General features: G+C 37.8%; 1 protein-coding gene and 1 pseudogene across 2 annotated transcripts in view; one reads left to right on the top strand and one right to left on the bottom strand.

The window, feature by feature from the left end:
* PIBF1 (progesterone immunomodulatory binding factor 1) overlaps positions 1 to 14,388 on the bottom strand; it is a 183,068-nt gene that overhangs the window by 108,713 nt on the left and 59,967 nt on the right. The gene's annotated exons all lie outside the window — the stretch shown is intronic.
* LOC118622969 lies at positions 11,912 to 13,331 on the top strand (annotated as a pseudogene).

Genomic DNA, 14,388 nt, shown 5'->3' on the forward strand with positions numbered 1-14,388 from the left:
ATTAACTGGGGGCACAATGAGCAGCTGGGATGGAAACCAAGAGAACAGATGTCTATTTTAGCTCTGCTCCTAATAAGAGTGTAACCGAGGGCAAGTCACATAACCCCCTTAGATTTGTTTCCTTACTTGCAAAATGTGTAGAATGTTTTCAATGATCTCTATGTTCCTCCCAACTCTAAACTTTTGCGAACTTCAAAAGTGTTACAAATAATAAAGCATAGTGTAAAATCATCATAATAAAAATAAGGAATATTAAAATAGTAGCAATGGACAGGTTCGTCAACTGAAATCTTCCAGAAGATTCAAGAACTGGCAATATGTACAATTCTGCAGGAAGTCAGTAACCTTTAAAAACCACCCATGTAGCTCTAGTTATATGTCCAGAAATGTGTGCGCCTCCACGTTTTGTAACAGAAACAAAGCCTGGATGACTTATAGAAAATAAACTACCACCTATTGTGTGGGCATTAAAAAAAATTAACACATAAATTGTTTAAATAGTGCTAGGCATAATGCAAGATTAATAAATATTAACCTTATTATCTGGGATAAATAATCTCTTCTTTTAAGTATCTTCTATCAGTAAAAAGAGCTCTTAACTACAGCTTTTTAGATAATGTTAGAGGGTTGTTTAGTAACCAAATTTTAAAAAGCATAACTATCTGATTTTTATTCAGTGGTAACCAGTTTTTTGCTCCTCTAAAACATATACTTCCAATCAATCCTGTTTCCTTTTTACTGAAAGAACTTTTCATGATGACTGTAATACTGAAGTATAATTTAGAAGCAGTCTCTAAAACTGGAAGTAATGTTCATCTAAATATGCCTGCCAAGTTTAAAAATGTATTAGGAGTTAAATTGAAACATGTTGAAAATGACTCATTGTGGACCAGAATATACACTGTAGGAAATAAGAGCTCATTTACAAGTGGGAGAAATACACTCACACTTCATCTGTGGTAATTCTCTGGACTTTTCCTCCAGTAAACATCATATTTTAAAATAATCGTGGAAAATATCTTACTTTTAACTGGAGTTTTTATGAGTTGACTTAGTCAGCTGGCATTCCAATTTCTTATACATATCTTTTTTTGGACATGGATATATTTACCAAATGTAAATCTATGAAAATTTCCCCCAAAGCAACAGAGCAGCAGCCTATAAAAAAAGCTGCATTAATTCTCTCTCCCCCTCTCTCTCTTTTGCTGGTCCAATTCACATGCACAATGGTCAACGATGACTCCAGATTTCTAAGAAAGTATCCTAAAAAGTGTGTAGACATATAATGTGCTTGCCTTCATTTACAAACATGATGATAAATCACCAGGAACGGCATGTACTTGACTGTTTTTATTTTAGTAAAACTACACATTTGTACTGATTCTACCTCCTCTCTCTACTTGTGACCGAGAATTATACACCTGTGAGGCAGCTGGCTGGATGAGAAAAGAACTCACCTGTCCTCCCCCCAGAGCCCCCAAGGGGGTCTTCAGATGAATGAACCTAAAACCCTGGTGTTATTACAACGTCCTCTCTAATATAATTAATGAACCACACACTTAAATATATCTTTGATCATAACTCTAATGTGGTCTTAAGCTGGACTCAACCTAAAAGTGCTTATAAAATCTAGTTTAAGTTTTCTGAGCTTTGTTCCCATGTTTCATCCTTTGTTGATCAGGGACTGCAGCAAATAATTCACTGAAGTATCCGTTCTGCTCCTCTTTACACAGAATTTTGTTTTCATTGTGTGTCTACTACACAAGAAGGAATTTTATCTAGAAACTTCCCTAACTTCAAACTGTATTTTGTCAATGTGACCATCACCTCTGGCAACAACTAAACAGTGTGGGCATGGGCTTGTACCCCAAGTCGGACAACGAAATTTTCCTTCTCGAAAATCTGATACATAAAGGCTAATGAGCAAATCCTTTTAAAAATGTGTGTGCGTACCTATCAAATTTATTGTGGTAACAATGGTTATTATATATTTCAGGTGTACAACTTTACAAACAACACCTGCGGTACTCCTTTGTGTGCTCACCACCAGAAGTCGTTTCCTTTTGTCACCATATATTTGACCCCCTTTACCTTCTTCCTCCCCCTCCCCGTTTAGCCTCTCTTCATCATGAACACATAGTCATTACAGAGATTCTCAAGATTCTGAATTATTATTTTAAAACAATTTTAATAAACTATTGTAGAATACTTTCACATTTTATCTTAGCCTTTTTATCTTCTTCATCTTAAAACAGAGTCACTTATTGATGAAAACAATATTGTTTTTGTCCCAAATGTATTTCTTTTTCTACACACAGTGTCAGAGAGACTTCTCTCGACTATCTATCAAGGTTAATCCTGCCCAAGCCACTATTCTTCCTTACACAACCTAGTTCATAGCAATCGTCAAAACATATAATTATAATAATTATATATGTTTTGTTTATTTTGTCTCCCTCAACTGACTCTTAGCAGGGGCACTCTCCAGTTTGTTTACTAATATATATCAGCACCCAGCAAAGTGACTGGCACAAGGTGGTATCAATAATCATTTGTTGGTTGAATAAATGGAAAAGAGGAAGGAGGAGTAAAAAGTAGTTGTGAATCACCAGCTTTTTTGTTCAAGTGCCTGGGTAAATGGTATTAGTCAGAATGCAAAACTCTGGGAGGAAGAACAGGTCTGGGCACGAGGATTAACTGAGTGGGGAGAGATGGAACAACCAGTTAAGACGCATTGTACACAATTAGACCAGTCAAGAAATAATGAAAAGCCAGTCCAGGATGAAGGCAACAGAAGTGAAGAGGATTTTAGAGATCCCATTGGGGTAAGAATGTATAAAATTTGGTAAGTGATTATACACAAGAGCAATGAGAAAGTATTATTATTCTGAAGATTCAAACAGAAACAACTTTAAAATGGTAAAGGCAGTCAAAGCAACTTTTTATTTTGGGGATAGTTATGGCAGGAAACAAAGTTTGTTTTAGAAATACTGAGTTTAAAGTTCCAGAAAGATATCCACATAAAAATATCAATCAGGTAGCTGGAAATCTCAGTTTGTAGACATAAGAAAAGGTATGGTTTGAGTTTACAATCATTGTTGGTCATTTTCTAAAGTAACAGTGGAAGCTGAGTAGAAGACGAGGTCCAAGGGGGAAGATGAACACACGCATGCGCACAGGACCAAATGTCAAAATAGTAAAAGAAAAATTGAAGAATTGCTACATATTGCCCGGCTGATGTGGTTCAGTGGCTGAACACTGACCCATGCACGAGAAGTTTCCGGTTTGATTCCCAGTCAGGGCACATGCCCAGGTTGTGGGCCAAATCCCCAGTGGGGGGCATGCAGGAGGCAGCCAGTTGATGTTCTCTCTCATCAATGTTTCTAACTCTCTCTCTCTCCCCCTTCCTCTCTCTCTAAAATCAATAAAGAAAAAATAAAAAGAGAATTGCTACAGATGGAAAGAGACTGAGGAAGCATGAGAACTAAAAGTAATGTATGATTCTGGACTGGATCTTGTGCCGGGAGAAAAACTTATAAAAAGACACTATTGGGATAAATGACAAAATGAGTAAAAGTACTGCTATCAATGTCCTATATTTGAAAGTACACTGTGGTTACATAAAAGAATATTCTTATGCCCAGGAAATAAACTGTGAAGAGTTAAAAGCATATGGTGTATCCAGCCAGTGTGGCTCAGTGGTTGAGCACTGACCCATGCACCAAGAGGTTGCCGGCTCAATTCCCAGTCAGGGCACATGCCCAGGTTGTGGGCCCGATCCCCAGTGGGGGGCATGCAGGAGGCGGCCATCTGATGTTCTCTTTCATTGATATTTCTCTCTCTCTCTCTCAAATCAATAAAGAATGTAAGCTAAAAAAAATTAAAATAAAAAAAGAATACGGTGTAGCCCTGAGCAGTGTGGCTCAGTTGGTTGAGTGTCATCTTGTACACTGAAAGGTCACAGGTGCAATTCCCAGTAAGAGCACATACCTAGGTTGTGGGCTTGATCCCAGTCAGGGTGTGTGCGGGAGGCAATTGGACGATGTTTCTCTCTCTCTCTCCTGCTCCCTCCTTCTCTAAAATCAATAAAAACATACTTTAAAAGTATATGGTATATTCAGAAAAAATGTGTGTATGTGTGTATGAGTGAGGAAGACAGAATAAGAATGATAAAACAAATAAAGCAAAATGTTAAAAAGGAGTGAATCTAGGTAAAAGATATATAAAACTTCTTTGTACAATTCCTGTAGTTTTTATGAACATATAGTATTATTTGAAATGAGAACTTAAAAAAGAATACGGACCAAGATAGAATGAAATAGCATGAACCAAGGTAGAATGCAGGAGCACAGCCTTGATTTTGGAAGTAAAAATGAATTCATCCCTTGAGAGCGATGGCCATTCAGAGTAGTTCAGGATTGAGGAGTGAAAAGGTTTATGTCAGTAAGTATGCAAAGAACACTTCTCCACACCACTTGTTCCATTTACAAATAAAATATACATAGCATATGTTGATAATGCTAGTCTGTTTCTGTTCTTCCTGTTTTTTGTTTTTTTTTAAAATCCTCACCAGAGAATATGTTTATTGATTTGAGGAGAAAGAGAGGGAGCGGGAGAAGGAAAGGGAAAGGGAAAGTGAAAGGGAGAGAAACATCGATCCATTGCCCCAAATGGGGATCAAACCCACAATGTAGGTTATCTGCCCTGACCAGGAATGGAATCCACAATCTTTCTGGTTCGTGGGACGACACTTCAACCAACTGAGCCATCTGACTAGGGCTCCATTTCTGTTCTTTTGAGGTGGAGAATAGGTGTACCATTTTGGAAACAGTATCACTTAAGCCCAATTATAAGCAATAAACTATCCATGAATAGTTAAAGGACTCCTGGCCCATTGCTCTTGGTGGGACAGGGAATTTCAGATCAGACCAATAAAGGAAAAGGTGGACAGATGAGAGGTGGTATAAAACAAAATCTACATGTTGCAATCTGACGAGAAACATTACATGTTGCAATCTGAATAGGGGAGTTTTCTATCGGTTCCTTTCAGAGACTTATGTCTAAACTGAAAAGTAACAGATATTTTTCATTTCAGCAATAAATTTCTTAATGCTTTCATGTACATTACATTACTAGTAATTCCAATGCCTTTACTAGGGAGAGGGGTAGAATTACTTGTGGGTAATTTAGGAAGTAATGAATACAGCTTGAGATATAATCCTACACAAGAGAATAAACTTATGTCAGAATGAGTAGCAGCTTAAAAGCCAAGAGAAAATTTTAGAACAACATGGGTTTAGACTATTTCAATATAAATAAACAAAGGAAACCGATGGGAAAATAGGACATTGCAAGAAATAAGAGAAATCAAGTAACAAAGAAAATATAATTTTATAAACTGTGGAAAATCATTAGAGAAGCCCCATTAATGAGAGTATTTTGCAAATTATATCAAACAAAAAAAAATTCAAATACTAAAAATTTCATCTAAAAAGTATAAATTTACTGTATATGCTTTCTTTCACTAAGAAGTATGACAAAAGAGTGTCTTAATATAAGGTTGATAAATAGAAATTTATGCATTCAAGTGACAATTATGATGTGAATTATGTTATATAACCATGAAATCTAGGAATAATATGAATAAAATTATCACAGAGTTAAGTAAAATAAAGTTTAAGTACAATACTATAGCTTTTATTTCAAATCTCAATATCCTTTATTCCATTAAGTTTATTTTGTAAATGATACAAATTGACTTGCCAGCTAAAGAAGCCAGTAGCAGCTTAATAGACAGAAAATGTCAAAACTCTTCCATGAAGCACTGAATAGAAATTTAAGAGAACTAGCTTCTATAATCAAGCTTTAAACTAACCCAGTATGACATAAAAATCACTCACTCTAATTACTCACCTCTTACTTTTGTCTTTTACATGTAAAATTGAGGACAAAATCCTACTATAATCAGAAAAGTTGTAGTGATTGAAATATAACATCAAGTAATTATCATTTAAAAATATATACAGACTGAAAATGATTCCAAATATATCTCAAAATATAGAATATCTATTTTAAAACAATTAAAACAAACCTAACTGAAAAAATACTATTAAAAGTAATTCTAGACGGCAAGCTTACTTTAGATTGATATACAGGCCTCTCATGTAGGCTCCCACCTAAGTAAGAGTGTATTCACCTCATTCTGTTATTCACACTGATCAAATTTAAAAAATTCCCTTTTAAAACAACTATGAGGTATCACCTCACACCTGTCAGAATGGCCGCCATCAACAAATCATCAGACAAGTGTTGGCAAGGGTGTGGAGAAAAGGGGACTCTAGTACACTGCTGGTGGGAATGCAGACTGGTGCAGACACTGTGGAAAACACTGGTGTTATTTGAAAAAGTTAAAAATTGCACTGCCACTTGACCCAATGATCCCACTTCTAGGAATATACCCTAAGAAGCCTGAAACACCAATCACAAAGAATATATGTACCCCCATGTTCGTAGCAGCACTATTTACAATAGCTAAGATCTGGAAACAGCCCAAATGTCCATGAGTATACGAATGGATAAAAAAGCAGTGGTACATATGCACAATGGAGTACTACGCAGCTGTAAGAAAGAAAGATCTCTTATCCTTTGAGACAACATGAAGGGATCTAGAAAGTATTATCCTAAGCAAAACAAGCCAAGCAAAGAAAGACAAATATCACATGATCTCTCTTATTTGTGGAATATAATGAACTAAACAAACCGCTGAACAAAATTAACCCAGAGACATCGAGGTGGGGTACAAGCTGACAAGTCTGGGGCGGGGGGTTGTGGAGGAAGAGATAAACCACAGAACTTACTTGCATGTTTGCATGACAAATAAACATAGACAACAAAGCTGGAGATGAGGTGGGGGGAAGGGGAGGAGGGTGTCAATGGGGGAAAAATGAGAAACATCTGTAACAAAAACAAATTAATAAATAAAAAATTAAAAAAAAAATCCCTTTTAACAGAACCCTCAGAGTGCATGCAGATCAAGGCAACAGAACATAAGGTTGTAACTGTTCATATTCATGAAAGCTGGATTTGTTCCTTATTATTTATTACTTATTATTAGATAAATTATTGAACTCGAATAGATACCTACATAGAACTTTTATTTATTTATTTATTTATTTTTTATCCTCACCCAAGGACATTTTTCCATTTTTTGTTCAGAGAGAGTGGGAGGGAGAGAGAGGAAGAGAGAGAGAGAGAGAGAGAAACATCGACGTGAAAGGGACACATCGAGTGGCTGCCACCCGCACAACCCAGCCAGGGCCGGGGACAAACTCCAACCGATGTACGTGCCCTTAGTGGGAACCGAACCTGGGACTCTCTGGTCCGCAGGCCGACGCTCTAACCGCTGAGCCAAACTGGCCAGGGCTAGACCTTTTATATGACTAAGAAAAATTCATTATATTGTAGAAAATAATTTCATTTGACTTTGGGTGATGGGCATACAATGCAATATACAGATCATGTGTCAGAGAAATGTACAGCCGAAACCTATATAATCCTATTAACCAATGCCATCCCAATACATTTAATTAAAGAAAAAATAAAATAGAATTAAAGTCCTTGAGTAAAAAACCTTTTCCATTCATCTTTAAAAGTGGCATACTAGTTCCTTACATTTCTCTTTATAATAATACTAGTTAGTTGTTTAACCATTAAATTAGGCATATGATAAAGAAAAACTTTTAACATAAACGACAAAGTTGAAACTAATTATACCTGATTAGAAAATCATGTATGGGCATGTCTGAGGCTTTATTTACTTAAAGCATGATTCAGGAAAATCATGATCCAGATAAAGATTCAAACATATTAGTTTATTCCAATCTTGATACCAAGGAAGCAGAATCACATATGTGAGTATTAAAAACTCAACCTCTTAAAAATAAAATTTTTTCCTTGGGTTTCACTACATACAAAAGTACACATGATATTCCCAAAATATATATGAGTTCAAATATTTATAGGCAGTTCACACTCACGAAAATTTCAGTGGGTATTAAAAAAAATATAGTCCTTTTCAAATAGTCCTAAGCACTAAGTTTTTACTTTGAAAAAACACAGGAAAAGTGACCTGCAGAGATTTAAAAAATAATACACTAAAGAATAGCTTGGGTTCACCATTCTTTTGCATGGTAACATAATTAGTGTATTAATTCTTTTGAGTTGTTGTCACAGATAATTTCAGGATTAAAAGGACTTCAAACTCATCAAGCTACCCACTTGATGCTTCAGTCCTTACAAGCACACTCCCACTGACTGGTCAGCCAACGCCCACTCACCCCCACTGCTGGAGAATGCTAGATGGCAAGGCATTTTGGAAAGCCCCGTTAGAAAACGTATCTTTACTCTTTCTTGTAATGTTTACCCAGTGATCCCAATTCTACTACTTTAAGTCTGACCAAGTGAGAAAACCAGCTTGTTCATGAGAACTCTTTAAATATTTGTTGACAGTTATAATCTAGCACTGTTAGACGATATTTTTGAATCTTTACACAGTTTAGGTCATTTTCCTTTTAAGATCATGGATTTAAAGCTTAGGTGCCCAGATCTCAGCATAATTCTATAGATAAGGTAATTAACAACCACATTCTAGATATAACTTCTATTACTACAGGATAATATTTCCATATTGAAATCTTCCAAGTTCTTTTTGCATTTAAATTATAAGCATTTATTTTCATATTTCAATTCAATTATACAAATAATATAAGTTTTCTGGACCCAAGTGTATGATCTTATTCATTAAATTTCATTCAGCTCATTAAGTCTGCCTGAAAAGATCTATTCGGATCCTCATTCCACAAATCAATTTGTTATTCTTCCCTGTCTTATACTACATCAAATTTGTAACATAAAGTGTTTTTATTTTTACTCAAATCACTGACAAAAATGTAGAGATATAGTACTAAATGTAGTAATATAACACTACAGAGCATTACCGATGGCCATTATAAACCTACCTCTTGATTGTTAATGATCCTTTAAAATCATTTGGGTAGCCCTGGCCAGTTTGGCTCAGCGGTTAGAGCGTCGGCCTGCGGTCCGGAGAGACCCGGGTTCGGTTCCCGCTAAGGACACGTACTTCGGTTGCAGTTTGTCCCCGGCCCTGGTTGGTCGTGCGGGTGGCAGCCACTTGATGTGTCCCTTCACGTCGATGTTTCTCACTCTCTCTCCCTTCCTCTCTCTCCCTCCCATTCTATCTGTACAATAAATGGAAAAATATCCTAGGGTGAGGATAAAAAACAATAAAAATAAAATCATTTGGGTAAAACCCTTAAACATTTATTAATCAATTTACCTAACCTTGAATTGTGCCCATATATTCCCCATCTTGTTTAAAAGGATATCATGAAAAGTCTTGGCAAATCACTTTACACTAACTTCATTTCTATGTTTTACCAATGTAATATCCCTGTTAAAGGTGGAAATGTAACCTGCCCTGATTTATTCTTAGAGAGCCCACCCTAATTCTTTGTCATACTTGCTTTCTCCAATAACAATCTTAAAAACCACTACAAGGATGGCTGCTTATTGAGCATACTCTAAGGCGTACTTTTTTAATTACATGTAGGCCTAAAAACAACCCTGAAAGAAATGTCGGAAGTGTCACAAGTTTCAATATTTAAATAGGACAAAAGTAAAATAAAAATAAAATAAAGGGTAAAAAAGGAGAAACATCTGTAACAAAAATAAAATAAAAAGAGAAAATAAAAAAAATAAATAGGACAAAAGACTATAATGAAAAAAATCTATATCCAACATCTGTTCCCCAGTCACCCAATTTCTTATTCCACAAGAAATAAATGTTTATATACACAGGAACAAATACACACAAATGTAAAATATACATATATATGTTCTATATGTTTTGTTCTTAATTTATATAGAAATGACAGCAACACACACACACACAAACACATAGACATGCGCTATATATCCTGGGTGAAAAAAGTTAGTGCACATGTATGGTTATGCTGCCACACATATATGATTTTGCTCCTTGCCTTTTTTCACCCAAGAACATATCTTAAAGATTTTTCATTGTCAGATATAACAGTGTGGTGACTGTGGGAAAAGGCGGGGGGGGGGGGGGGGGGAGAGGAGGTAAAAAAGGTTATAGGAAAGATAAATGATAATTGGGGGGGTTTCCTTGTTAGGATATAGAGCTATTTTATTCCTTTTGTATAGCTACATGTTTTATTCTATAGCTGTATCCATGTTCTGTAACTTATTTAGCTATTGACTAAATGTCAAAGAAGGTTTGATATAATTTTAATCTTTTGTAACGGGAAACTATAATATAAAGAAAAAGTTGTTATATGTCATTTTGTACCTAGCAAGAATATCTATAGGATAACGTACTAGAAGTGAAATTCCTGGGACAAGAGCAACGTGCATTTGGTCTTTTGATTGGTTATTAAATTACTCTTCAAAGAGGTTATATCAATTTAAAACCCCACTAACAATGCATGAGATTGCCTATTTTTCCATACCCATGAAAACATAGTGCATTATCAACCTTTCGGTTTTTGCTGGAAAATCACCAGTTTTAACTGGAAGTGTGTTTTCACTTACTATTCATTTGTAGAAGGGTCTTCCTATGGGGAAATCAGTCACATGACTGTGATAGGAGTTGCAAATATTTTTTTCCCCAGATTGCATTTGTCTTTTGACCTTCTTTATGGTAGAAATTCCACACCAACATTTTTCATTTGTAAGTGGTTAAGTTCATCAATTTTTACTTTTACGAATTCTGAATTCCAAAAGGGTTCTGTAATCCAGGATTACAAAAAATTACCCTATGGTTGGTTTCTCCAGTACCTTATTGATATTCATATAAATATCTAATCTACTTGCAATTTATTGTAGTATAAGCCTAAGGTATGAATCCAATATTTCTTTTTCACCTAGCTGGTTACCCCAGTGACCTGATACAATTTATTGTTCTAATTCAGAAACTCACTTATTTAATGTTTCAACATGAGCTATAGATTTGTTATGTCTGGTTAAAAAAAATCTTGCTGTAAGATGAATATAGTTTGAGGATTTAACGTATAACACGGTGACTATAACTGATAACGCTGTATTGTTTAAATGAAATTTTCTAAGATTAAAACTTAAATGTCCTCACACACAAGAAAAGATAAACGTGTGGTGATGAATGTGTTAATTAATAACTTCATGTGGGAGGAACCCTTTCACAGTGTATACATATATCAAATCATCAGGCTGTCTATTTTCAGTATCTTACAGTTTTGTCAGTTACACCTTAATAAAGCCGGGGAAAATAAACCAGCCCCAAGAGGATTCAGGAATCCACCAGATTAGTAAAAAGCTTAAGTGTCCAGAGGTCTGAGGAACACCAGAGGATCTCCTCGAAAAATGAAGATAAATTAATGCCTCCATAAAGAACGAAAGCCAAACCTAATCCAGACAGAAGCTTCAGGAGACATAGTACCATCTCACAGGGGGATGCGGGCCTGTGACAGTCTAACCTTTTATCACCAGGGAAAAAGCTGCAGGCACTCAGAGAAGCTTTAGACCCAACTAATATGTCTTCTGTTCTACATATTAGTATAAAGAGGTCACTTTTCATAACATTCTCACTTTATCCCCCGAAAGATTGAGGACAGCCTGGTGAGGCCAAAATAAAGACCCAGACGACAAGTCACCTGTAGCCAGATGAGTGGCCAGGGCCTCAGAAACTAGAGTCCTCACACGCAGCTGAGGGAGCTGACCCTGTGCTTGCAGCAGACCCCAGCTGGAGACAAGACACCTGCAGCAGGACCTGGGGCAGGAAGAGCCGCAGCACAGTCAGGTCACCAGGGAGAAGGAAGCCATCTTCATCCACTTAATGTGCCAGGTGGTCAAGCCCTTGCAGTCTGGGGCCACAAGTAGCCGGGAACTCCAACTGTGTCGTTTTTTCCTGGACTCTAGGGGTGGTGTTGGAGGTGGGCAGAGGGCCAATTGTCTGAGTGATCAGAAGCTGCATTCATCAGTCTTGACCTGTCCAACTGTGGGACTGACATCTCTGCCTTATACCACTCCAAGTTCCAGGACTAAACGACCTACCAAGGAGACAAATACCACGAGGCAAGAACACCTTCACTGACCTTGGTATCAGTGAAAGCAAGCTCTGCATTGATCTGATGACTGAAAGGTTGAGCTGGAGTGACATGAACTATGTTGGTGATGCCCTTCTGAAGTATCTGACTGCAGGGGACAAGTATTCCTGTGGGAAGGAAGGAGTGGCGTGTTTCCTGACCTACTACTGCAAGGTACCTGCCCAGCCTGATGCAGAAAATGTGTTTGTTCTAAGTGGCTGCTGCTCTGTCTTCTCTGCGTTGACCAGAGTTCTGTGTGATTTAGGTGAGGCCTTTCTGACCCCCACCCCCTTCTATGCTGGCTTCACCTATACTTCCTGCCTGTATGTGAAAGTGAAAGGTGAGCTGACTCATGTCCACTCAGTCAGTGAGATCACTGAGGTGAGCACTCATCTGTTCCAGCTGACACTGGACAAGCTGGAGAAAGCCCTGCTTGAGGCTACGCTTACGGGGAGAAAGATCACAAGACTTGTGCTCATCAACCCTCATAACCCTCTGGGAGACACCTGCTCCCAGGACTCACTGAAGAAATACCTGGAATTTGGCAAGAGGTACAACCTACATGTGATTATAGATGAGATTTAATTCCGTCACATTCCACAGTGTTCTGAGCATGGAATCTGCCTGACCCCAGCAGGACCCATGTGACCTGGGGCACCACTTAGGGTTGTGAAACTCTGGCTTCCATTTGGCCTTGTGTACATCCCCACGACAAGGAGATGGCCTCTGCTGGGAGTGCTTTGGCTTCCTCCACAGCATCTCTGGCATCACCCAGCACAAGCTGTGTCGGCTGCCCCAGGACAGAATGGATCGACAAAGTGCACCTGCCCACTAATAGCTCCCGGCTGCGGGCAGCTCACAGGTACAACACTAACAAGCTGAAGGCACTGAAGATCCCTTTTCTCAACTGTGGCTCTGGCCTCTATGTCTGGATCAACTTGAGAGGAGCTGGGCCCACGCACATTTGAGGAAGAGTTGCTCCTTTATTGCTGCTTCCCAGACAAGCTGATACTGTCCCCTGGCAAGCCCTACATGTGTAAGGAGCCTGGCTGGTTCCACCTCATCTTTTTGGACAAGCCACTCTGCCTAGAAGTCACCATGTATTGGTTCTCTCAGGCACTAGCAGAGGAGAAGCAAGATTTGACAGAGAAGCAACTGAAGGACCCATAGAGGGAGCAAGTGCTCTGCCTCTCAACCAGCAGCTCCAGCCAATCGCAAGCTCAGGGTGTCCCTGACATCAGCCTCAGGTCCAGAAGGCGGTAGTATTACCTGCTGCTGTCACTGGCAAGCAGTGGACTCCTCCTGAAATTGGCTTATCTGACCCAGTTGGCACCCTAAAGCTGAGCACTTGTCATTTTTAGAAGCGTTGCATCTTTTTATTCTTTGCTAGCCATTTTGTGGTGTGAAATGATTTCAGGAGGTTTTGGGTTGGAAAGCCTGTAGAAATAGAGGGAGCTCTGGATAGCTAATAAATTCCATATTATAAAAAAAGGCCAATAATGCCTAGTTCTGGTAACAGGTATCTGAAACACATCCTTATCTCTTACCACACATGGGGGTCAGTCAGGTACATTAGGTAATAAAAGTATTCCTGGACACCACTGCTACTCAGAAATGGCTGGCAATGATTTCACTATAAAATAGAAATGACTAAAAACCACGTAATCCAAGTGCATCCCTAACTCATTCCCCTTTATCAGGATCCCAAAAGACTGCTACTCCAACACACCCAACACAAGAGGAAGTTAGAGTGCAGACTTCAAAATAAACCTTGCTGGTATTTTCATATGGATCCCATAAATGTATAATTTAACTTTAAAAAAAGCTAACATTTCCATAAACAAATAGTTCTCTATGTACACTATTCTCCCAAATGGACTCTGGGTGGATGATAGGTATAACGTGGGAAACACAGCTATAAAACTCAGATGGAAGTGAGGGTCCAGCAGGCACAAGAATAGCCAAGAAGTTTAGCTAGTTTCAAGTTTCAGTAAAAAGTCTTGAAATTTTTGACATGAACTGTATTGAGTCCATAGATTAATTAAGGAAGGATTAAACTGTGGAGACATCTAGAATCTTACTTTTTTAAGTCATCTAGCAACATTATATAGGCTTAAAGCAGAGGGACTGTCCCTTTTCATTTGTCGATATTATAGCTAAGAAAAGATAGATAAGTACCTTTAGCTGTTTTAAGCATTTTGTTAGAGCCCACACTTACTCTAAGGTT

The sequence above is a fragment of the Molossus molossus genome, unplaced genomic scaffold, assembly GCF_014108415.1.
Source record: "Molossus molossus isolate mMolMol1 unplaced genomic scaffold, mMolMol1.p scaffold_m16_p_9, whole genome shotgun sequence".
NCBI classification, from domain to species: Eukaryota; Metazoa; Chordata; class Mammalia; order Chiroptera; family Molossidae; genus Molossus; species Molossus molossus.